Raw genomic sequence first — 26,184 nt, forward strand, 5'->3', positions numbered from 1 at the left:
TATGACATTTAGGATTAAGGGATTATAGCTACCAATTCAATGAATTGACTTTACCTGAACAAGCCTAGTACTAGTGGGCCAAAGGCTATTAAGAGTAGCCAATTGGGCCGGCTGGCGTGGCTCAGTGGTTGAGCATCGATCTGTGGACCAGGAGGTCTCGGTTCGATTCCAGGTCAGGCCAGATGCCCAGCTTGTGGGCTTAGTCAACCAGTATGGGACATGCAGGAGGCAGCCGATCAATGATTCTCTCTCATGATTGATGTTTCTATCTCTCTCTCCTTCTCCTTTCCTCTCTGGAATCAATAAAAAATACAATAAAAATAAATAGTAGCCAATTGGCCCTGCCAGTGTGGCTCCGTAGATTTAACATTGTCCTGTGCACTAAGAGATCATCAGTTCAATTCCCAGTGAGGGCACATGCCTGGGTATCAGGCTCGATCCCAGTTCTCCCCCCCCCCTCCCCCCCCCCCCCCCCCGTGCTCTCTCTCTGTCCCCCACCCCCTTCCTCTTTCTAAAATCATAAAAACAGTCCTAGCCAGTTTGGCTCAGTGGATAGAGTGTCGGCCTACAAACCAAAGGGTCCAGGGCTTGAATCCAGTCAAGGGCATGTACCTTGCTTGCAGGCTCCTCCTCAAACCGTGCCCTGGTCGGGCGTGTGCAGGAGGCAACCAATAAATATGTTTCTTTCACATCAATGTTTCTCTGTCTTTCTTAGACCCTGTCTAAGAAAGCAATTCCTTTTTCAGGGCCTGAGCTGGGGAGAAGCCTGCAACCAAGGTACGTGCCTTTAACTGGAATCGAACCCAGCACCCATTGGTCCACAGGATGACACTCTATCCACTGAGCCAAACCATCTAGGGCAGACAGGGTCTCTACTGGAATAAACAGAAGTCTGGTAAACATAGTGTAACGGGCTGTATAGCTTTACACTGCTATAGTAATCAATAATGCTAACTCAGATAGCAGAAGAAATTGGCAGCCATGTCATAGAAATAATGAGAACTAACAAGTGCTAACAGCATGTATCCGGAACGTTATGGGGAACTAGCAGGTTTTAGTTCCTATCCCAGCTAAGAACAGACTAACCACAAAAAGTCAGCTGACCTAGATCAACTTCTGCTTGCCGACTTTGACTACCATGTAACTTACAGAAAAATGTCATATTCTAGGAACTAACTTCAAAAGAAGCAGACTCTAACCTTCAGACATTCCAGCTTCAGGAAATTTGCTAACCTTCAACTGTAAAACCAGGATGACATAAAACCAGGATAATGTGCACCAGACCATTGCTTGACCTGATTCAAGGTCCTTATCAGAATGGATTGTGCTAGTCTGCATGTAGAGAACTTTTCAATCCCCGCCCCTTGATCGCTCTGTTCTGTTTTCCCTCTTCCTTCTTATAAAACCCTGCCTGCACAGAGATGTTAAGATAGTCTTTGGGACAACAATCTCCCATCTTCTCAGGCTGCCAGCTCTTGAATAAACCTTTTTTTCTTTTATACCAGCACCTGTGGTATAAATATACCACAAGTATTGGTATATTGTTTTTCAAGTATTGGTTTTCAAAGCAGGAGGCAGCCAAACCTGGGTTCGGTATCAATAGCATTATAAGTGGAATAACATTCTGAGGTAGTATAACTAAAATGCAGGTTTGGCTGTTTGCTGCAACAAAAGCTAAACTTGTGAGACAGTTGCAGGTGCAAAAGGAAAGAGGTTTTATTCATGTGCTGTGACCTGGGAGAATGGTGGACTCCTGTCTCAAAGACCATCTCCCTCCTGCTCAAGCCTATGGTTCTTATAGGGAGAGGGAGGGGAGGATCTTCTTTTTCTAACCAATTATGTTGCTAGCTTTTGGCAGGCTTGGGCTCTGTCCATTCATCTTTCTAGCTTTTAGCATACTCTGTATGAACCTCCACCCCTGCCCCATCTTGGCCAATGGAGGAGACTCCCTAGCTGTGCTCCTTGACTATCTACGGCAGGGGTCCTCAAACTTTTTAAACAGGGGGCCAGTTCACTGTCCCTCAGACCGTTGGAGGGCCGGACTATAGTTTAAAAAAAACTATGAACAAATTCCTACGCACACTGCACATATCTTATTTTGAAGTAAAAAAACAAAATGGGAACAAATACAATATTTGTATTTGCATGTGACCCACGGGCCAGAGTTTGAGGACCCCTGATCTATGGCAACAGTAGCACCTGAAGATTAATGAAGCTATTTTTCAGAAATACAAATTTGTTAAAAATGGAATCCTTTTCTCTCTTGGAAAATGAAAAATATTTGGGTCCTCACTCTAATGAGACATAGCATAGGATGAAAGAGTGCTTATTTTTTAAACCAGCTATACACCTACCTTCAAATAAGGATACTTTACTCATTACCCAGGGGTGGATACAATGGGTATCAGGACTTTGTGTCTTCTCATTATGGGGAGAGAATGAGAATGTCTTTATTTGTACAAAGGAAAGTATCTTGTCATCAAAGGCATAAAGTTGTTTTGTTCTTTTATGGACATTCAACATATGTAGAAGAATTGAATGGATGCTGAGTAGCCAAACGGATGAAATGTGTTGGTTATGAAGCCATTTCCTTAAGTTTATACCCTTCTTTGCTCTCTTTTACGCTGCTGTGCCCGGGACTCTGCAAATCATATTAATCTTCTGCCAGCTCTTTCCATTAGGATCTTCTAACAGAGACTCCACAGGGAGACTGGAAGCTGGAAGGATGAGGGATTCACTTATTCCTGTTTGCTCGTTGTTCCTGTCGGTGTCCCCATAGCAATCATTCTTCATTCTGTCATCAACACTGGGCTTCAGTAGCAACACTTGACTGCAGGTCAGTTCTTTTCTACTTTCTCCACACTGGTCTCGTTATGCTCCTTCAGAGATACCACCACCAGCCAGCTGGCACCTTCTCTCCACAAAGCTGACTCGCAGCTCTGTAGAGACATCCTCCAAGCTCCTATGGTACCAGCACCATTCAGCCAGTGCCTCATCCTCAGGGATCGATTTCCAGCTCCTTGGGGAGGCGGGGTCTCTCCTTAGGGCACCACGATTCAAATAATCCCAACATATTTTCTTCCCCAGCCTTAGGAGTGGCATTTGCTTCTTGCAGTTCTACCTCCACAAAACTTCAGTGTTCCCTTCTGATCCTTCAGTTCTCTCAGTCACTGGTTCACAATTCTTTTTTTTTTTTTTAATGTATTTTATTGATTTTCTACAGAGAGGAAGGGGGAGAGATAGAGAGTTAGAAACATCAATCAGCTGCCTCCTGAACACTCCCTACTGGGGATGTGCCTGCAACCAAGGTACATGCCCTTGACCAGAATTGAACCTGGGACCTTTCAGTCTGCAGGCCGACGTTCTATCCACTGAGCCAAACCAGTTAGGGCTGGTTCACAATTCTTTATGTGAAGTTTTCTCTCTTAAAATAACCACCGTGGTTTCTCTCTTTCTACTTAGACCTTAACTGATATTTATACCTCTAGCGATTTTAACATACTCATAACTCTTTTAGAGATTAAGTCCTTTCCCCATTTGAAAATCACTGCTGTAATTATGGTGGCCATATGTTCCAGTTTGCCTGGAACAATATGAATGTATGCCTGTTGTCCTGGCATAAATTGCTAATAGTATAATGAAATATGTAGTTCCCTCAGACATAGGGAGCCACTCTTCCTCAAGGGAATGTTTTCTATCTCTCAGGTATATTGTGGAACAAGAAAGTCAGAACCACTACTTTAAAGGTATAGTAATTGAAATAGTATGGTACTGGCCTAAAAACAGACAATAGACCAACAGAGCAGCATTGAAAGCCCAGAAATAAATCAGATAGATGGTCAACTAATATTTGACAAAGGAGCCAAAAATACTCAGTGGGGAAAGAAGTCTCTTCAATAATTGGTATTGGGGAAACTATATATTCACATGCGAAAGAATGAAATTGGACCCCCTATCTTACACCCCTCACAAAAATTAACTTACAAAGGATTAAAGACTGAGTAGGAGTGAGAGCTGCTGTCTGCATGGCCCGATCTTCAGTTCCGCGCCAGGTCCCCCACTTGTGCGCAGCATGCCGGGCCCTCGCCTGCTGGCCGCGCTCTGCGGCTTGCAGCTCTGCGCCTCGGGCCTCTTCGCAGGCCCCGGTGACTTCTGTGACTCCATCGAGTGCCTGAATGGTGGGACCCGCCTGTCGGGACAGTAAGAGCTCCCCTTCTACTGCCTCTGCCCCGAAGGCTTTATGGGACCCATTTGCAATGAGACTGAGAAAGATCCGTTTCCCAAACCCCTGCCACAATGATGCTGAATGCCAGGTGCCTGGGGAGGAGGCACACCGTGGCAATGTCTTCACACAGTACGTCTGCAAGTGCCCACAAGACTACACGAGCATCCACTGCGAGAGCAGGTGCACCATGCCACTGGGCATGGAGACCAGGGCCATCGCCAACTGGCAGATCTCCCCCTCATCCGTGCACTTGGGCTTCATGGCTTTGCAGCGCTGGGCCCCGGCCCTGGCCCGCCTGCACCGCTCGGGCCTTGTCAATGCCTAGGCAGCCAGCAACTACGATAGGAACCCCTGGATCCAGGTGAACCTGCTGGGTAAGATGCATGTGACCGGCGTGGTGATGCAGGGCACCAGCTGCGCAAGCAGAGCTGAGTACGTGAAGATGTTCAAGGTGGCTTACAGCCTGGACAGGAAAACGTTCAAGTTCATCCAGGAGGACAGGAACTCAGGAGACAAGGTATTTATGGGTAATGTGGACAACAGTGTCCTGAAGGCCAACATGTTTGACTTCCCTCAAGAGGTGCAGTATGTGAGGCTGGTGCCCATTAGCTGCCATCGGGGCTGCACCCTTTGCTTTGAGCTCTTTGGCTGTGAGTTGAATGCAGGATGTGATGAAACCCCTTGAAGGACAAATTCATCACCGACAAGCAGATTACGGCCTCCAGGATCTACAAGACCTGGAGCCTGAATTCCTTCAGCTGGTATCCCTACTTCCCGCGGCTGGACCAGCAGGGCAAGTTCAACACCTGGACCGCTGAGAGAAACCCTGCCTCCGAGTGCTGCAGATCGACTTTGGCTCTCAGAAACAAGTGACCCGTATCATCACGCAGGGGGCCCAAGACCGCGGCAGCATCCAGTACGTGACAGCCTACAAGGTGGCAACAGTAATGATGACTGGAACCGGACCGAGTATAAGGACTGGGGGGTGAAGGCAGAAGATCTTCCAGGCAACTTTGACAATAATTCCCACAAGAAGAACATGTTCGAGATGCCCTTTCTGGCCGGCTTTCTGCGATCCTGCCTGTGGCCTGGCACAACCGAATCACCCTGTGTGTGGAGCTGCTGGGATGCTCATAGGTCCAGCCAATGGACTGGATGGCCATGGGGTATGTGCCCCATTCCTGGTTCTCCTGACCTTCTGTGGTCCTGCTGCCTCCTCCACCCACCACCCTCCTGATTGTAGTGCAGGGGGTGGGAGGGTCAGTCACCTCTCCCTTCCTCTGTCCTCCTCACACCTCACCTCCCACATGCCTGCCCCACCTCCCACCTGCCCCTGGCACCCAGCCCTCATGCCATCCCATTTTCTACACTTGGTCTTCGCCAAAAGGCTGAGGCAATCTAACCTATTATCTTACGTGCTGTGGGAGTTGAGTAGGTCTGGGATGGACAGGTAAGAGCAAAGCTGGGGGTGTGGGTTATGTGCACCTCTCCAGATCCCCAATTCCAACCTCTGTCACCAATAGCCTACCTCCCACCCCCATGTTCCCATGGCCCTGGAGGAAGGCCCCCAGGTGCCAGGCTGGAGATAACAGTCCCCTGCCGATCAGCCTGGCGGCACCATGCTGCCATTCCTAATGCAGCCACCCAGCCCTCTGACACACCCCACCCACCTCCCTGGAGACCCCTCTTGACCTCTTGACCCTTGAGCTGCAGCCTAGAAAGACAGAAGGGGGTGGGATGGGTCTGTGGACAGACAGGAGGAAGTGGATGGGCTTGGGGGAGGAGGGCTGAGTGCACAGGCAGCTTCCAAAATATATTTTGGGGGGAAAAAAGGATTAAAGACTTAAATTTAAGACTTAAAATTAAAGCCTTAAAATTCTAAGACAAAAACATAGGGAAAAAGCTCCTTGACATTGGTCTCAACAACAGCTTTTTTGGATATGACACACACACAAAAAAACTAAAACATCAAACTGAAAAGCTTCTACACAGCAAAGAAATCATTAACAAAATGAAAAGGCAACCTGCAAAATGGGAGAAAATCTTTGCAAACCATATATCTATCTAATAAGGGGTTAATATTCAAAATATATAAGGAACTCATACAACTCAGTAGCAAAAAACAAAATCCAATTTAAAAATAAGCAGAGGATCTGAATAGGCATTTTTCCAAAGAGGCTATACAGATGGCCAGCAGGTATATGAAAAGGTGGCCAACATTACTAATCATCAAGGAAATACAAATCAAAACCACAATATCACCCCATACGTGTTAAAATGGCTATTATAAAAAAGACAAGAAACAAGTGCTAGTGAAATGTGGAGAACATGGGACACTTGTGCATTGTTGGTAAGAATGTAAATTGGTGCAGCACTATGGAAAACAGTATGGAGTTTCTTAGAGAAATTAAAAATAAAACTATCATATGATTCAGCAAGACAACTTCTGGGCATATCCTAGCTAATAAACGAGTAATATGCAAATTAACCATCACACCCTCACTCTGTCATTCCATCACAAAGATGGCGGCAGCCATGGAGCTGGAGTGAGCAGGAGCTTCCCACCTGCCCTGGCCAGCTCTGAGCTCCGCTCAAGGCTACAAAGTTTTAATTATAGAAGATAAATAAATCCCAGATACCTGCTTCCAGTCCGTGGCCATGACCAGCCTGAAAACAGCCCTCAGCCCCTCACCCAGGCTGGCCAGGCACCCTAGTGGGACTCCCACCCTGATCCGGGACACCCTTTAGGGCAAACCACCTGGCCCTCACCCGTGCACCAGGCCTCTATCCTATATAATAAAAGGGTAATATGCAAATTGACCCTAACAGTAGAATGACTGGGAATGACTGGTCACTATGACACACACTGACCACCAGGGGGCAGATGCTCAATGCAGGAGATGCCCACTTGTGGTCAGTGCGCTCTCACAGGGGGAGCTCTGCTCAGCCACAAGCCAGGCTGACAGCTGACAGCACAGCGGTGGTGGCGGGAGCCTCTCCTGCCTCCTCAGCAGCACTAAGGATGTCCGACTGCAGCGTAGGCCTGCTCCCCGCTGGCAAGTGGACACCCCCCGAGGGCTCCCGAGCTGCCAGAGGAATGTCTGACTGCCAGCTTTGGCCCGATCCCCCGGGGAGCGGGCCTAAGCCAGCAGGTCGTTATCTCCTGAGGGGTCCCAGACTGCAAGAGGGCACAGGCCAGGATGAGGGACCCCCCCCCCACCAGTGCACAAATTTTTGTGCACCGGGCCTCTAGTATCTGAATAAAATGAAATCACTATCATGTAGAGATATATTTATGCCATTATACATTGCAGCATTTTCATAATGGCCAATACATGGAAACAACCTAAGTGTCCATCAGTGAATGAATGGATAAAGAAAATGTGAGAATATATATAAACATACACACACGCACACACACACACACACATGTATAGAGAGAGAGAGAGAGAGATACATATACAAATGGAATATTATTTAGCTGTAAAAAAGGAAGGAAATCTTGTCATTCATGAAAACATAGATGGACCTTCAGGGCATGATGCTAAGTGAAATAAGTCAGACAAAGACAAATACTGTATTCTTTCATTTATATGTGGAATCTAAAAAGGCCAAATTCATAGAAATAGAGAGTAGAATGAACGGTGGTTGCCAGGGGATGGAGAATGGGGAGATGTCAGTCAAAGGATACAAACTTACCTAATTTACCTTACTTTCACATTATCCATGAATATCACATTATACACTTTAACATACACAATGTTATACGGCAATTATATCTCAATAAAGCTGGAAAAATATTTAAAAACCAGAACTACTGTTTAACAATAAATAATGCAATTAATTAAAAATAAAAGATTGCTCAATACCAACAGCTAAAAGATTAAGAAATTATAAAATTTATAAAGTAAATCAAGAAGTCAAAAATTAAAATAGCAGCCGGAGCCGGTTTGGCTCAGTGGATAGAGTGTCTGCCTGTAGACTGAAGGGTCCCAGGTTCTATTCCGGTCAAGGGCATGTACCTTGGTTGCAGGCACATCCCCAGTAGGGAGCGTGCAGGAGGCAAGTGATTGATGTTTCTCTCTCGTCAATGTTACTAACTCTCTATCCCTCTCCCTTCCTCTCTGTAAAAAACCAATAAAATATATATATTTTTTTAAATGTTATTTAGGAAGCAAAAATTTTAATGAAGAATCTGTTATACACTATAGGGTTCTTTTTTGTTTTATGCCCACAAGTTATACATTACAATAAATAACTGACAAATAGGATAAAGAAATTTGATTACCAAGAAGATATGAATGTCACAAGTCTGGTCATATACTGGAACACAAAGATGCACTCCAAAATTTTAAAGGCAGCGCATTTCACTTGTACAATGTGTTAAAATGAAAAGTGTGACTGAGCCAGGACTCCCTGCCCAATGCACACAGAAGCCTATATTATGATATCCGCTTTTGAGAAAAGAGAAAGCTTTATTTGTGAGTCTACGGGCAAGGAGACAGGAGGCAGGCTCAAATCTATTTCTCCAACCCACGGTTCAGGGCCGAATTTTAAGGGTTTTCAACACCAGACATTCCTGGACAACAGACCCTTCGATTCTGAGAGGGTTCCAGTGCTCAGGTCCCTGTCATGTCCTGGTCCTTTGGTTCCATGGTGGGGAGCAGTTAAGGGTTCACAAATGTTACTCATAAAGTGGTGTAAACTCTGGTTCTGGGTTTTGTTAAAAATAGGATAGGACCTGCCTGGCTGTCCGATGTGATTGAGCATCGACCTATGAACCAGGAGGTCCCAGTTTGATTCCCGGTCTGGGCATATGTCAGGGTTGTGGGCTCGATCCCCGGTGTGGGGCGTGCAGGAGGCAGCTAATTAATGATTCTTTCTCATTATTGATGTTTCTATCTCTCCCCTTCTCTTCCTCTCTGAAGTCAATAAAAATGTATTTTTAAAAAATAGGATAGAACAGTTTGAGCTGGTTCTATGGTTATAAGAGCAGAATAGGAAAATGCCCAACCACAGAATATATATTAAAATATTCTGTCAACCATTATCTAGATCAGGGATGAAATACAAAACCAAATAATGCTTAACTGCCTATAAAATTAAATGCCATAAAAATATGCAAATTTAGGTTTTGCCAAAGGGTACAACTGCTTTGGAAACCAGTTGGGCAGTTCCCCAAAACGGAAAACATAGAGTTACCTTATGACCCAGCAATTCTTCTTCTAGTTATATATCTAAGAGAACTGAAAACAAGTTCACACAACAACTTATACACAAATGTTCATATCAGCAGTATTCATAACAGCTAAAAAGTACAAACAACCCAAATGTCCATCAACTGATGGGGAGATTTTTAAAGTGTGATATAACTATACAATGAAATATTATTCAACCATACAAAGGAATTAAGTACTGATATATGCTACAACATGGATGAACTTTAAAATATGCTAAGTGAAAGAAGCCAGACACAAAATGTCATACCTTATATGATCCCATTTATATGAAACTAGGAGCCCAGCACGCAAAATTGCGTGGCGTCCCCCGCCCCCCGCCTCCCCAACCTGCAGCCCTGCCTTGACACCTGAACCTGTCCACACAGAGCTCCAGTGTACCTGGCCCAGCCCTGAAACCCTCTGGCCTTCTCTGGCTGCTTCAAGCCCTGCCCTCAGTCCCTCGAGTCACCTCAAGCTGGTCCAGCCTTCTACGGGTGCCTTTCTGCTTCCACCCCATCTCCGGAGCAACAAGGCAGCTCCACCCCATCACCGCGCAGGAGGAGAGCCTGGAAGCCTCCCGCCTGCTGCGCTGTGTTCCTTCCCCTACAGGTGGGCCACGGGGTGCTCTGAGTGCAAGCAGTGGGTGGTGAAGGACTGGTGAGGGGGGCGCTATGGGCTCTCACCCCCGCCCTCCCCGGCATAGAATGGTCCCGCCTCCTCCGGGCACCCCCCCACTTCTGCCCCGACACGTTATGGCGTCCCGACCATTAGCATATTAGCTCTTTATTAGTATAGATGTTCACAATAGGCAAAGCCGTAGACACAGAAAAATTAGTGATTGCCAGGGGCTGATGGAAGGGGAGAATAAGGAGTGTCTACTGATGGGTACAGGGTTTCTTTTTGGAATGATAAAATGTTCTGGAGTTAGGTAGTGGTAATAGTTGCATAAACTATTGAATTGTACACTTTAAATGAGTGAATTTTATGGTATGTGAATTAAATCTCAATAAAAAAGAAAAAAGTTAGTTTCATCAAATAGCTACTTTAGAAATGAAAACAGAAAACTAATGAATAAAGAATTAAAAATATATGCCTATAGTATGAGAGAATCCAAAATTGCAAGTGCAAGTGGCAGGTGGAAGCCTTCTCAACTGTACAAATAAATTGGGTGATCAAATACTCGTAGAGGAGGTCAATTATCTACCCTAACCAATACTTAGCAGTTGCACAGTTCAAGAGTAAACTGGCTTACAAAACAAGTACCTAAAGTATCAGTTTGCAGTTTAATTAAGATAATTATTTCTCTCTCTGCAGTAGTTTGAGCATAAACAGTCCCGGATGGCATGGCAGCTCCAAGATATCAGGAATCCTAGCTCCTTAGACCTTGTTGCCTTACCATCTCTAAGTGTAGCCCTTGTTCTCATGGTCCAGTATGATCATCATTAAGTCTTTATTCCAACCAACAGAAAGGGAAAAATAGGGAAAAGGAGGACATATTCCTTTCCTTTAGGATTGTGAATTGTAAGTTGCACAATTACTTCAGCTAACATACCATTACTCAGGATTTAATAAGGCCACATATTATGAAGGGAGCCAAGAAAATGATTCTTCTAACTGAGCAGTAGTATGCCTAATGCTGAACAATAATTTAACTATAAAAAAAGGAGAAACTGAATATTAATTTCTAGCCCTTGTTCACAATGATTGGTTCAGGGATAGGCTCCTGACCCAAGCCAAACCAATGAGAATCAATCCTGGGACTTATGCTGAAACTATTCGGAAACTTGCAATGCTAGTAAAATTTAGGCCTAACCAGGGCCCATCCTGACCACCTCAAGTGGAGAGCTTGACTGAGAATGACAGCACAGAAAGAGCAGAACCAAGAAATGAAGTGACAGTGTCCTGATGACGCAGGTTAAGGTCCTAAATCTATCCGGGCATTTTCTTCCTTCCATGTTTTATCTTTGAACAAAATATTATCTGCTAGAGTTATACCCATGGTTTCTCCATTCTATTTGCACAGGAATGGTTCTGGGCAGAGCTGGGAACCCAACCCTTCGATTTGCTAACTAGAATTGCACAGTGTCAGGAAGCCTTACTCAGCAGACCAAAAACTAGTTCTGTGGGACACTAGCTAGAATTTGCAAAATCTCTTCTTGGTAGATGTTTATCACACCCTCCTTTCATGTGGCTGTGTGTTGCCAATCTGTGGGTATCTTGCTAGCACTGCTGTTTTTACTCCCACTGCTCTGGGTGGGGTTGCACTGAGCGCTGGCCTAGATGCGTACCTGTTTTGTGTCCTTGCTGTGTGCCCAATGTCCCTTCACCTTGAGTTTCCCAATCACATGAGCCAATACGTTTTCCTTTTGCCTAAGCCACCTGGAGTTGGATTTCCGTCGCTGGTAAACAAGAGTTCTGACTAATGTCCCCAGTAAACGTGTTCAAGGAAGAGGAGACTTTCCATCAAGCTGTAGGTGTTCTTGTCACGGTAGCTTTTCTTAAAACAGAGAGTACAGTTTAAAAGATTAATGTATATATTTTGGGGGGAGGAATGTATGTATGAATGTAAAATTATTTTTTAAGATAAATTTTAAAAATAAAATTATTTTTTTAAGTTAGAAGAATACATATCAAGTAACAGTTGGTTATTTTTCATGTTCCACCTTTAAAAATAAAAATGTATACATGATTGTGATTTTAAAAATAACAATTTTTTTAAAAATATATTTTTTATTGATTTTTTCAGCAAGGAAGGGAGAGGGATAGAGAGTTAGAAACATCGATGAGAGAGGAACATCGATCAGCTGCCTCCTGCACACGCCCCACTGGGGATATGCCCGCAACCAAGGTACATGCCCTTGACTGGAATGCAGGAGGCACCTGATCTATGTTCCTCTCTCATTGATGTTTCTAACTCTCTATCCCTCTCTGTAAAAAATCAATAAAATATTTAAAAAACAAAAACCAGCTTGAACTAAAAAAATTTTTTTAAAAAGTATTCTGGGAAACTCATCAAAGTCCCTAATGTTTTACTATTTGCATTAGCATTTTCACTTCCTGTAATCCATACTTTCAAAATATATAAGTGGAGATTTTAAGATGCCTTTTGAACAAAAATGTTCACTGAACCATTGTGTATGTAGTGGAAAGTTGACAAACACATAAATGTTCCACAGTAGTTAAAAATTATTTTACTTAATAACCTATTACACAGCCATTCATGGCATAAAAAAGGGATTAAAATAGAAAGTTGCTTATGTTAAGTGAAAAAAAAAGCAGAATATAAAACTCAACTGTGTAAATATAAGTATGAATTCAACTATCCTATATAATAAAAAGCTAATATGTAAATTGCCCCCTCAACCGGGAGTTCGACCAGAGGACAGGGCCGGCCCGCCAACCACCAGAGGCCCCTCCCCCTGCCTGCCCCTGCCTGATTGCCCCAATGGGGGCCGGCAGGCCAGCCAGACCCCACCCATACACAAATTCATGAACCAGGTTTCTAAGTGTAAACATAAGCATTATCAAGAAACCTGGAAGGAGCCCTAGCTGGTCTGGCTCAGTGGATAAAGCATCAGCCTATGGACTAAAAGGTCCCAGGTTTGATTCTGTTCAAGGACACATGCCCAGGTTGTGGGCTTGACCCCCAGTGGGAGGCATGCAGGAAGCAGCCAATCAATGGTTCTTTCTCATCACTGATGTTTCTATCTCTCTCTCCCTCTCCTTTCCTCTCTGAAATCAATAAAAAAATATATTTTTAAAAAAAGAAAGAAATGGATCTTAAACAACAGTGTGATAGTATCGCTTGATGTTCATCCAGGTAAAAATTGTGGTTTATACATGTAATGGAATCATATGTGATCATCAGCATTATTAGAGAAAAACGTTAATGGCATAGAAATGATTATGACTGTTAAATGAAAAGAAAAAAAAAGATGGTCATAAAATTCGTATGTCCCTAACCAGTTTGGTTCAGTGGATAGAGGGTCAGCCTGCGGACTCAAAGGTCCCAGGTTCGATTCTGGTCAAGGGCATGTACCTTGGTTGCGGGCACATCCCCAGTTGGGGAGTGTGCAGGCGGCAGCTGATCGATGTTTCTCTCTCATTGATCTTTCTAACTCTCTATCCCTCTCCCTCTCTGTAAAAAATCAATAAAATATATATATATTTTTAAATTCATATGTACCATATGATCACATTTTGATTTTTTTAAATGTTTACAGAGGGATGAAGAAACAAAAAGGATGTACACTAAAATGTTAACAGCCGTTGCCATTAGGTGGTGGGTTTCTTTTGATATTATTTCCTTCATCATCTTTACCGATAGTTTTCACAATTATCACAATGGATCACATCCCTTCTGAAGGAGGAAAGGCAAACCAGACAGCAGCACAATTCTCAGCAGCGCTGTGACCCCAAGACCTTGAGGGGAAACATTTGCAGCAGGAATGAGGCCAGCCCTCTGGGAGTCTCCTCTGTCTGTACAGTTAGTCCTTGGTAGCTCTCGTCTGGTGTCTTATAGCTGTTTCCCAAACAAGTTTCCCTTTATCTTATTCACAGTACTCTCTCATGACTTTCCGAGTTCAAAGGCAGCTGAAGAATCCCTATTGCTTCCCCAACTCCTGAGCTGCCATACCTTGAAGCTCAGCTTCCCCCCTTACCACAAATTCTGCCCCTAGCTAAGCCCAAAGCTCTGGCTCAGGTCTACCTCAGGCCCACCTTGAATCCTCTCTCCCATTCCTGCTCCTTCTTCACCCCACATGGGGCTGGTTGTGTCTTTCCCCATAAACCAGATGAGGTACGGTCTCACCCAAACTGAAACCTAACACTTGGGATGGCGCTGCTGCAGAAGCAACTGGACAGTGTGTGGGGCTTACCCTCTGAGGCCCAAAGATCTCAGGAAGTCTTTGGTCTTTTACCTACAGCCCTTCTGATTACAGACTGGCCTCCTATGGACCAGCCTCCATCCTTTCTGGGGCATTTCCTCCCAGCAGTGGTTTCAGGAAGCAGCTGCCTGGTGGGGACTGGCCCACAGGATCCAAGCATCTCTGGCACAAATGCAGTATCAGAGGAAATTTCCAGAGATATTTCTTCCTTTCTGCTTCAACAAGATGTTCCAAGCTCATCTTGTACATCCCCAGCACCTGTCCTGGAATCAACCATTTCTCCAAGTAGCCCTGTTTCCTTTTCGTGGAGAATGGTATTTAGAAGTCAAGATCTGACTGCTAGGTGTCCTGACTGCTATTTCTATTGTGTCACTCTCTTCCCAGACCCTTTCAGTGAACAGGCTAGGGAACATATATACATGTTTTATATGTGTGTCTATGTATAAATGTGTATTGGAAGAAAGGAGAAGTTGTGTATATTCTGTCATCAGATCCCTGAGGATAAATGCCCTGCTGTTCGGAGCTATGAAATCACTATACTTATCATACACTCACTCATTTGATTCTTTTTGCACACTATTTGTATGCCAGTGATATTCATGTGCATAGGAAATCTTCCAACTTATTAGGACCCTGGCCATCTATTTATAATGGCTTGATTTTAGGACCATTGAAAAGAAAGGTACCACAGTGGTGACAAAAGTTTCATGTGTAACTGTCCGGTTGGTTAGGCCCAGGCCAGCTGCAATCAAAGACAGCAAGAAATCATGATGCTCTGATTTGGAAAGTGGAATATTTCTGATAGGATGAATGTATTTTCCAAAACAGCAAATTCCCAGATCTCCAAACATAGCAATAATTCCAACACAGACATTATTTTCTCTCAGAAATATTGAAGATCAGTCCTGAGTGAGACATCAAATGAACAAGTTTTCGATGTCAGAAACTTGTTCTTATTTACCCATTTAGACAACCTTGGAATTGGGGTCAGGAGACCTGTCCTGCCCTTAGCCAGGGGTTCTCAGAATTCTGAAAAGTGAGCCTCTCTCAGTTTCAGTTTTCACACCAGTAACTAGGAATAATAAGGGACACCTATCCCAAGGCATTACCACATGAGCTAAGTATTTTTAAAAACTGGACATGGTGTGATGAGTACAACAATTAAAAATTGCTAAGAGGCAGTTTATAAAACTCCGTGGGTTAGGGGAGACACCCAAGATGGCGGCATAGGTAAACACCGGAGTTAGCTGCCTCGAACAACCACTTCAAAAATACAACTAAAAGACGGAACGGACATCACCCAGAACCACAGGAAGGCTGGCTGAGTGGAAATTCTACAACTAGAAGGAAAGAGAAAAGCATACCTAGACTCAGAGGAGGCGCAGTGCGGAAGTAAAATACTAAGGTGCGGAGTGCATGTAGAGCAGGCTGGCGGCTGAGGGCGCGGTTGTCGTTTTCAAATAGGAGGGAGTCTCAGGCTCTGAGCTCCAGTTCCGGGCGAGTCTCTAGGGACCCAGACTCATATGGGAGAAGTGGGACTGTCTGGCATCAGTCAGAACCCTAGGGCAGCTTTCTCTCCGAGGGGCTTGCAGCGATTACCGAGACACTGAGAAGCAGAGCCTCTGAGGGCAAGACTGAGAGCAACCATAACTCCTAGCCCCGCCCTGTTGATCCCGTGGGACCCGCCCTGCCCAAGCCCTGCACAGAGGCTTTTGCTGGATAGCCTCAGGCAAAGGCTAGATTAGCACCTCCCTAGAGATCCAGGAGCCAGGAAGCCCAGAGGTCAGAGTGGGACCATCCAGTTTGCAGCTCCTTGGAAACATAAAGGACACACTCAGGGGGCAGACTCAGTGAGCACCAAAGCCCCACTGAAGCAAGTCTTGCCCCAGAGGGGTGTCTCCAGCACAGAAGTTCTCCCACTGCAGACACAGCTGATTCTCACAGCCAATTGGCCTGGAGGTCAATTCCTCCCAGTGATAACTACAAGAATCAAGGCTTAACTACAACAAGACTGTGCACAAAGCCCACAAGGGGGTGCACCAAGAGTGTCTACCTCAGGTAATTGGGACACTTAGCACAGAAAGGCACCCTATCGACACAGTGAAGCATAAAAATGCCGAGACAAAGAAACAGGACACAAATGACAGAAATGGAGGACAGCAAACTGCAGGATAAGAGTTCAAAACCACACTTTTAAGGTCTTTAAAGAACTGTCTAGAAGCCGCCGATAAATTTAGTAAGGCCCTCGAAAAGACTGGTGAGACTGCTGATAAATGTATTGAGATCTTCAAGAAATCTAGTGAGACCCTCGATGTTGTGATAAACAACCAACTAGAAATTAAGCATACACTGACTGAAATAAAGAATATTATACAGACTCCCAACAGCAGACCAGAGGATCGCAAGAATCAAGCCAAAGATTTGAAATACGAAGAAGCAAAAAACACCCAACCGGAAAAGCAAAATGAAAAAAGAATCCAAAAATACGAAGACAGTGTAAGGAGCCTCTGGGACAGCTTCAAGCGTACCAACATCCGAATTATAGGGGTGCCAGAAGAAGAGAGAGAGCAAGATATTGAAAACCTATTTGAAGAAATAATGACAGAAAACTTCTCCTACCTGGTGAAAGAAATAGACTTCCAAGTCCAGGAAGCACATAGAACCCCAAACAAAAGGAATCCAAAGAGGACCACACCAAGACACATCATCATTAAAATGCCAAGAGCAAAAGACAAAGAGAGAATACTAAAAGCAGCAAGAGAAAGAAAATCAGTTACCTACAAGGGAATACCCATACGACTGTCAGCTGATTTCTCAACAGAAACTTTGCAGGCCAGAAGGGAGTGGCAAGAAATATTCAAAGTGATGAGTACCAAGAAGCTACAACCAAGACTACTTTATCCAGCAAAGCTATCATTCAGAAGTGAAGGTCATATAAAGAGCTTCACAGATAAGAAAAAGCTAAAGGAGTTCATCACCACCAAACCAGTATTATATGAAATGCTGAAAGGTATCCTTTAAGAAGAGGAAGAAGAAGAAAAAGGTAAAGATACAAATTATGAACAACAAATACACATCTATCAACAAGTGAATATAAAAATCAAGTGAATAAATAATCTGATGAACAGTATGAACTGGTGATTGTAATAGAATCAGGGACATAGAAAGGGAATGGACTGTCTATTCTTGGGGCGGGGGGAAAGGTGTGGGGGGTGCGGGAGGAGATTGGACAATAATCGTGCACCTATGGATGAGGACAGTGGGTGGGGAGTGAGGGCGGAGGGTGGGGTGGGAACTGGGTGGAGGGGAGTTATGGTGGGAAAAAAGAGGAACCAATGTAATAATCTGAACAATAAAGATTTAATTTTAAAAAAATTGCTAAGAAAGACACAGGGACAAAAAGTTCATTTTGGAATTTTTGAAGCACAACTTAACTAAACATCCTCCAGAGAGAGAAGGAAGGACCTATTTCTGAGCACCTTTGTTTATCTTCTCTTTGAACTCTTGGAACAAACCTATGGGGCAATATTATTCTTAAAGAGATAAGGAAACAGGCTGAGTGGTACCCTTGCCCATGGTTACACAGCAGAGGAGGCAGAGCTGGCGTCTGATCTAAGCCCTTTCTGATTCCCAAGGCCAGGCTTCCTACACTCGACCTACTTTCCCCAAAGCCAGGGAAAGGGTCAGGGGAGGGGAGGTTGATCATGGGCAGAACAGGGGTCAGAAAACCAGGCAAATGTTAGGAAAGGACTTTCACAGAGTTATGCAGGTGATATGGCCAGAGAACCTGGGCAGAGGTAAGTCTGGGTATTTTAATAGTTTAGAGGAAGCCGACTAAATAATTTAATTAACTAGTTTATTTGCTAAGTTAATTTAATGATTAGCTTATTTAATTTTAGAAAACTAAGACATAAAAGTGGCTGGAAGGAAGAGAATTTATGTCTAAAATAGACCACTGATAAGGTATGATTTTCAAGTTTGTAACCATGACCTTACACATATCTTTCACACTAGGTTATTAAGAGACCTGATAGCCCTTTGAATTTTAATAATCGTTCTCTCAGCAGTCATCCTGCACTGGTATGATCTATAATGAGAGTTCCATGAGGCAAGGATCTTTGCTTTATGTATGGATGATCCCTACGCACCCAGAACTATGCCTGGGACTTGAGAGGTGCTCACCAAGAGTTTTTTGAGACAATGAATCTGAGAATCTGTGAACTAAAATATGGCATGGTCTCTGAGAACCTACTGAAGCAGAGAGCTACATCTTCCCTGGTTCTTCCTCCTCCCAAGAGAGCAGCAGAGTAGCATGTATGAAGGTGGACAGCTGTGAGGATGTGCTGCATGCAGATTCTTCTGTCCTTGAGATACAACTGGCAATCCATTATAAAGAAAAATGGTTAGACCTGTAGTAACACATTAATATGAGCAGAAGCATATTAATGAGCAGGAGAATATAAAAGGTACAAACAATATTGGCAGGTGGGAGAGTACAGGGCAAGAGGATGGTCTTGTATTCCAAGTGGTGGCCACTGTCGGAGAGGAGACAGGCTGTAGGGCTCAGAGCCAGGCTGTGCAACTGTGCTGTCCAGTACTGCAGCTGTGAGCCACATGAAGCAATCAAGCACAAGAAGTGTGGTCAGGCCCACTGAGTCATGCAATCAATGTAATATTCACATTGGGTTTCAAAGGCTTAGTATGAAGAAAGAATATAAAATCTCTCAATCACTATTTTTATAATAATTACTTGTTGGAATGATAGTATTCTCTACAAGTGTCTCCTCCCTTCTCTACTCCTTCTTCCATCCCCTCCCATTCAGGGCTGTTATTATTCTCTAGACCGACTTACAGTTTCCCATTGAAGCTTTCCTTCCTTATTCCCTCTTCTCTGCTCTCATCCTCTGCTCATTGTTCAGTAATGATGCTTTATTGATGCAATACATTTACTTGTAATTTCTGTAAAGTAATCTAGTAACATACAGCCAAAATCTAAAAACTATTCATCCCTTTGACACAGCAGTTTTGTGGTGGTGAGTTTTTTATTCTTTTAGTCAACAATTTTTTAGAGACAAAATAGACTCTGCTCTTGCTCTCATGGAGCTTACGGTTTTGCCGGGGAGACACACATTAAATAATTAAAGACCCAGATAGATATAGAATTACAAACTATAAAAACTACTATGGAGATAAAAGGACAGAGGTCTCTAGAAAGATGAACAAAATTCAGGTAATGGGACACACAGCAGTGTAGAAATTCAGTAGGACCTTCACAAAGAGAGAAGTCAGAGAGCTTTATGTGCTAAAAAGGATGAGTTCACTGTGGTTATGCATCAAGGATTGAAGCCTGTGCCAATATATGATTGGTTAAATCAAGTTCCATTATCCTTTGGTCAGTAGAGAGTCTTCATTTAGATCCATTGAGGATCTAACATAACATAGCTCATTTGCTCAAAGTTCACAGTTCTTTAACAGCTTCGGTAGGTTGGAAGTAGTTATGGTGAAACACAATGTCCAGTTTTTGTTTTATTTAAAAATGTTTTTATTGATATTTGGAGAGAGAGAAAGGGAGAGGGAGAAGGGACAGGTAGAAACATTGAAGAGAGAGAAACAATCATTGGCTGCCTCCTGAATGCTCCCCCCCCCCCCCCCCACACTGGGGAATCAAGCCTGCAACTCGGGCATGTGCCCCACCAGGAATCGAACCAGCCACCTTTTGGTGCATTGGTCAACACTCAACCACTGAGCCACACCAGCCGGGCCACAATGTCCTGTTTTGATATCACTTTGGTGAATGTTGCTGCTTGTGGAACATTCTTTATCAGCTAGAAATATAAATAAAGAGAATGATGAGCCCAGCTGGTGGCTCAGTGGTTATGTGTCAACCCATGAACCAGGAGGAAACCGGTTTGATTCCAATCAAGGGCACATACCTGGGTTGCAGGTTCAATTCCAGCCAGGTTGGAGCACGTGCAGGAGTCAACTAATCTATGTGTCTCTCTCACATCAATGTTTCTCTCTCTCCCTCCCTCCCTCCCTCTCTCTCTCTCCTTCCCTTCCACTCTTTCTCAAAAAAAGAATGGAAAAAAATATCCTCAGGTGAGGATTAATAAATAAAAAATAAATAAATAAAATAAAATAAAGAATCAGTGAACACTCCCTGTGTGACGTCGTCTGGCACAGCCAAACCACTGATCCCTGGCTCTCTTCCTTTTGAGAATAAGGCTCCCTACAGGAAGCAGCTTCTGTTGGGGTTTTGAGCCAAGGGCATAAATTGTGGTAGATGTCACCGTTTTGTCCTAGTCAAACACACACACACACACACACACACACACACACACCAAAGTTCTAAAAAGTGAAAATATGGGGAGTAGTTATTATAAAAGGTAATACTGATGTTAGGAGTGGTTATTTAAGGACTGTTAAGTAACAAATATTCAACTAAGTAAATTTTAAAGGTCACATTGGCTTTATTGAAAAAGTTACGAATCAGCAGCAAATAGCGAGGAGCTCCCTGGAGCTGCAGAAAAGGAAAGGTTTTTAAAGGCAGAGACAGAGAGAAAGTTAAGTTAATTATTAGCAAAGAATGCATTGTTTTAGGTAAAGTTGCCTTCCTAAGGGGAACAGAAGAGATCTATCAGCAGATTACCTACTAGAGTTGAGCAGGAAACTCTAGGTTGGCTCACATTCTCGGGGACAGCGAAACTGTAATTAAGTTAGGTAATAAGTCTTGGTACACCTGCTTCCCTTGACTTCCGGGACAACACTTTTGACATTTATTTCCTCTTATCTCAATATTTTCTTTCCGTTTCTTTTGCTGGTCCCTTTTTTTGTTAGCAACTGGGGTTCCTGGCTGGGACCTCAGTTCTTCTCATCGGCACAGAAAAAAATTTAAGGCCAACAAAAACAAAAGTAAAGCAAAGTAGGATTTATTGAAAATACACTCCAAGCAGGAGAGGGACAATCAAGAGAGGCAATGGCCCCGAACTCCATGGGTTATTTGGTTTAAAGAAGGGATTTTCTGGGTAGAGACTTGCATTTGCATCCAAGGATGGCTGACAGAAAAGGGTTATATAACTATGTGTCTTCTCTGTGTGCCCTTACCCATAATGCATACTGAAAAACCTCCAGGGGAAGTGGGGGGAGGGACAAGTCAAAACTGCAATGCGAGCCCTAACTGGTTTGGCTCAGTGGATGGAGCATCGGCCTGCGGACTGAAAGGTCCCGGGTTCGACTCCGGTCAAAGGGCATGTACCTTGGTTGTGGGCACATCCCCAGTAGGAGGTGTGCAGGAGGCAGCTGATCGATGTTTCTCTCTCATCGATGTTTCTAACTCTCTATCCCTCTCCCTTCCTCCCTGTAAAAAATCAATAAAATATATATATATATTTTAAAACTGCAATGCAATTTTTATTATAATGGGCTGGGGCCCTAGTGAGGTTGCATTAGGTCATGTCATTTTCCTCTGCACTTGTGCTTGTGCCAAGAGCAGGCTCCTTTGTCAGGAACTGCTGACAGCAGGGCTGCCCATAGAGAGGCAGTCTGAAGGCAATGTTGGCCGGGCCCCACCAGAACCCAGGGCAGGCCACACCAAGCCGCTCCGGTCTAATTTCCTACCTAACACCTTCACTTATCCCAGATCCTTAATGTAGAGTACCCTCAGGGCTCAATTGTTGGATACACTTATATCTCCAAACCATACCTCTCTCCTGAGCTCCAGACTCAAATTTCCAATAGCCTCCTCCACATTTCCACTTGAATATCAGGGAGACTCTCAAATGTAACCTTAATGAACTGAACTCCTGATCATCTCCTATCTCCTTCTCCATCTTTCAGTCTTTCACCATTAAGTATAATAATTGTGGGCTTGTTTTATGTGACCTTTATTATGTTAAAGTATGATCCATCTATACCCATTGTGTTGAGTGTTATTTGTCATAAAAGGATGTTGAATTTTGTCAAATGTTTTTTCCTGCATCTATTGAGATAATCATTCAAATTTATCTTTCATTCTCAATGTACAGTATCACATTCATTGGTTTGCATATATTGAACCATCTTTGCATCTCAGGGATAAATCCAATTTGACCATGGCGTATCATTCTTTTAATGTGCTATGATTTCAGTTTGCTAACATTTTGTTGAGAATTTTTGCATGTATATTCATCAGGGATATTGGCCTATAGTTTTCTTTTCTTGTAGTGTCCTCATCTGGCTTCAGTATCAGGGTAATACTGGCCTCACAGAATAATTTTGGGATTATTCCCTCCTCTTCAATCTTTGGAAGAATTTGAGGATTGTCATTAATTCCTTTTTAATTGTTGGGTACAATTTACCAGGGAAACCGTCTAGTTTTTGCCTTTTCTTTGGAGTTTTTGATTACTGACTCAATCTCTTTACTCATTTAGATTTTCTATTGATTCATGATTCAAACTTCATAGGTTGCATGTTTTTAGTAATTTATCCATTTCTTCTAGGTTATCCAATTTGTTGGCATATAGTTGTTCACGGTAATCTCTTATCATTCTTTGTATTCCTGTGGTATCAGTTATAACTTATTTTCCTTCATTTCTGATTTATTTGACTTCTTTTTTTTTCTTAGTCTATCTAATGGTTTGTCAATTTTGTTTTATCTTTTCAGTAAATCAGCTATTTTTTTATCTTTTCTATTGTTTGTCTGGTCTCTATTTTACTTATCTGCTATGATCTTTGTTATTTATGTCTTTCTGCTAACTTTGGGCTGTGTTCTTCTTTTTCTCATGAGCTCTTTTTCCTTATATATTTGTTGATCTCTATAAACTTCCCACTAAATCCAGGAAAATTCTTAAGAAGTTATATTATTCAAAAAGTGTCCCTATGTGAGTCTTACAATCAGGCAATCAAATCACATCTATATTCTGATCACTAAGGCATGATATGTGTTTTTCTAGATGTTATTTCCTTCCTATTAGCTGTCAGGAGAATTTGGGGGGCAACCCAAGGAATTAGCAGAGACTTTGTAAACCTAACCAAGGATGGACTCTAAGGAGAGAGCCAAATATTACTTTTTTCTGGAAGAAACTCCAAAGCAGGCCATCTGAGGCCCCCTGGGAGGGAGGGAGTAAACCAGCAGGACCAGCTGCAGTCGAGTCCCACATATAAGTTTGATACATTCCCTTCAGTTATCTTTGCAGGTCTTTACTCTTTCATCCCTGCATCAACCTGGCATCCTGGACAAATGCTCTGAGGGGCGAGGGGCAAAGACCCCACCAGAGAGAGTCTTGAAGTTAATCTGCCTGAGACCTGAAACAACCTGTAGTCCAATAAAGTCAGGTCTTTTGACCTATTGCCATGAGGAAGACTACCCATGGGTCATCTCACCAAATAGAGAAGAAGAAAAGGTCTGCATAGAATGTAGAAGTGACGTGATATTCTGATAGGCTCCAAGCAGACACGATGTGTGAAAAGGCTCTACCTCAGGTGTGGACTACATAATAGGCCCTGTTTCCTTAGGAAGTTCAATGTGACCAGCAACCCCTTATTTGAAGCTCTGCATCTGAGTCATGTATTGAAGCTGCTTCTGTGTCATAGTGACTCAGAGGCAAGAATGGGATATGCATTCTTACTGATATAATTTTAATGTGTGTGTTTTTAATCCTCAGCTGAGGATATGTTTTTTTCCACTTTAAAGAGAGAGGAAGGGAGCAAGAGGGAAGGAGAAGGTAAGAGGGAGGGAGGGAGGGAGGGAGAGAGAGAGAGAGAGAGAGAGAGAGAGGGACATTGATATGAGAGAGAAACCTCAATTGGTTGCCTTCCGTATGCACCCTGACAAGGAATCAAATCCACAACCTGGGCATATGCCCTGACCAGGAGTTGAACCTGCGACCTTTCGGTGTATGGAACAACACTCCAACCAACTGAGCCACACAGGCCAGGGCCTGATATAATTTTGATCAGCAACTTTTTAAATAGTTTATGCGTTTAGAGAATACAGTTTCTCAATAAATGAAAATGCAGAAGTTACTCAAAGAAAGTGATTAAGACAATTCACAGTTGCAGCATATCCTTTGGAGAAACATTTGGCCAAAAATTTGGCAGAAATTTACTTTCTCAGTTCAAGTTAATTTTTACTTTCTCAATAACCAGGGGCAGGACATGGTGGGAGAGCAGTTGGCAAGAGGCACAAACACTTGGCTAAACTTTTGCTTTCTTTGTAATTCACTCTGTTGTTATCTTGCATTTTCCTTCTGTGCAGATTCCTCCCACAACAACCCAGTGGTGTAGATGCTGTAATTATTTTGTAAATGGGAAAACTAATGTAAGGAATGTTGAGTAGCTTGCACAATATCACCTAGCAAGTCAATGGCAACGTCGAGAATGGAACCCAGGCATTGCTGGAGAGCCTGTGCTCATAACCCTTTGCGTTGCTCCTTCGCACCACATTCCTCTGCCAGCCACCACCCAGCCATCAAACCTTTCCTCCCCTGCTGCCGAGGATACATTTACTATTTTGTTCTTAGTGGTTTTCCTTACTCGCTTTCATATTAATGCCCTAATACATCTCTGCCAACATTTTCTTTACATAATAGCTTACTAAGGTCTTAGCAAGTTTATCTCTCAAATCTCACCTCTATAAAAGAGTTGTTAATTTGGTCCTTTTCTTGAGTTAAAAAGTAAAGATGTTCCACAAATAGTTGAGTTTTTAAAGAGTCTTCCTGTTGGTTCTTGCAAAAAAAGAGTCATCCTTTCCAAGAAGCTAATTCATATGCATCAGTGTTGCTGGCTTTAAACTTCTTTTGATAATCCTGGATTAAACGCTTGTAAGTAGGGAGATCAGAGCTGTCCTGATTTGCAGAGTAGGTTCCACCCAAGTGAAGTGCAACTTCGCCCTATGATAAGCCAGGCCTGCTTATCTATGTATATAAAAGCCTAAAATGCTAAGTGTCCGACCCATCGGTTGACCTTTTGGTCAACTGCTCAAACAGTCACTATGACGTGCACTGACCACCAGAAGGCAGATGCTCTGACCAGTAGGTTAGCTTGATGCTGGGGTCTGGCCAATCAGGACTGGGTGAGATGGGCCGGACACACCATGGAGCCCTCCCACGGTCCCTCCCCAGCCAGCCCCCATCGGCCCCGATCGGGACTGGGCGAGACGGTTCCAATAGGTCCCAATCACCAGCTAAGCTGAGGGACCCCACCCGTGCATGAATTCGTGCACCAGGCTTCTAGTAAAGTTATAAAGTAAAATAACTAAACATCCATGAGTCCTCCACCAACATGAGAACTAGAATATTACCAATATTATTGATGTTTCACATGAGTCCTTCCTCTCACAAGCTCTTACCAACCGTCCCCCCACCCCAGAGGTAACCACTATCATAAACTTCATCTTTTACTTTCTTCTATATTGATTTATGATTTATTTTTATATGATTTACTGCACATCTGTATGCATTCCTAAACAACATACTGCTTAGTTTTCCTTGTCTTTGAACTTTATAAAAATCCTTTCATACTAGTCTTCTAAACATGCTATTGTCACTTAACCTTATATTTCTAAGATTGGCCCATGTTGATGATAATGTAGCTCATTAATTTTCACTACTAAATAGCTTTCCATTATATGACTATACCACAATTTATTTATCCATTCTTCTAAAAAAGGACAGATTTTGTCTTTTAAAAATTTATTGTGGGATTCTTTTTTTAATACAAAAGTAAGAATTTGGCCTCCTCCCTTCTCTCTATCATCTATTATTCATCCTATTCTACTCTTTCAAATGAAAATAGAAATTTCTCTTCCCACGGTGTGGAGACTCAATTCTTGCTTATTTTCTCCCCACCTCTCAGAAAAAGGCCACCCTGAGGACCT

General features: G+C 43.2%; 1 long non-coding RNA gene and 1 pseudogene across 1 annotated transcript in view; one reads left to right on the forward strand and one right to left on the reverse strand.

Moving 5' to 3' along the window:
* Window positions 1-26,184, reverse strand: part of LOC139007011 (uncharacterized) — a 57,787-nt gene that overhangs the window by 21,330 nt on the left and 10,273 nt on the right. The window contains exon 2 of the long non-coding RNA XR_011470819.1: window positions 2,355-3,217. This is a non-coding gene — a long non-coding RNA (uncharacterized lncRNA). The remainder of the gene's footprint in view (window positions 1-2,354; window positions 3,218-26,184) is intronic.
* LOC139005427 (lactadherin pseudogene) lies at window positions 4,073-5,362 on the forward strand (annotated as a pseudogene).

The sequence above is a fragment of the Myotis yumanensis genome, unplaced genomic scaffold, assembly GCF_028538775.1.
Source record: "Myotis yumanensis isolate MYYU_CA2020_CCGP unplaced genomic scaffold, mMyoYum1.0.hap1 SCAF_3, whole genome shotgun sequence".
Lineage (NCBI taxonomy): Eukaryota > Metazoa > Chordata > Mammalia > Chiroptera > Vespertilionidae > Myotis > Myotis yumanensis.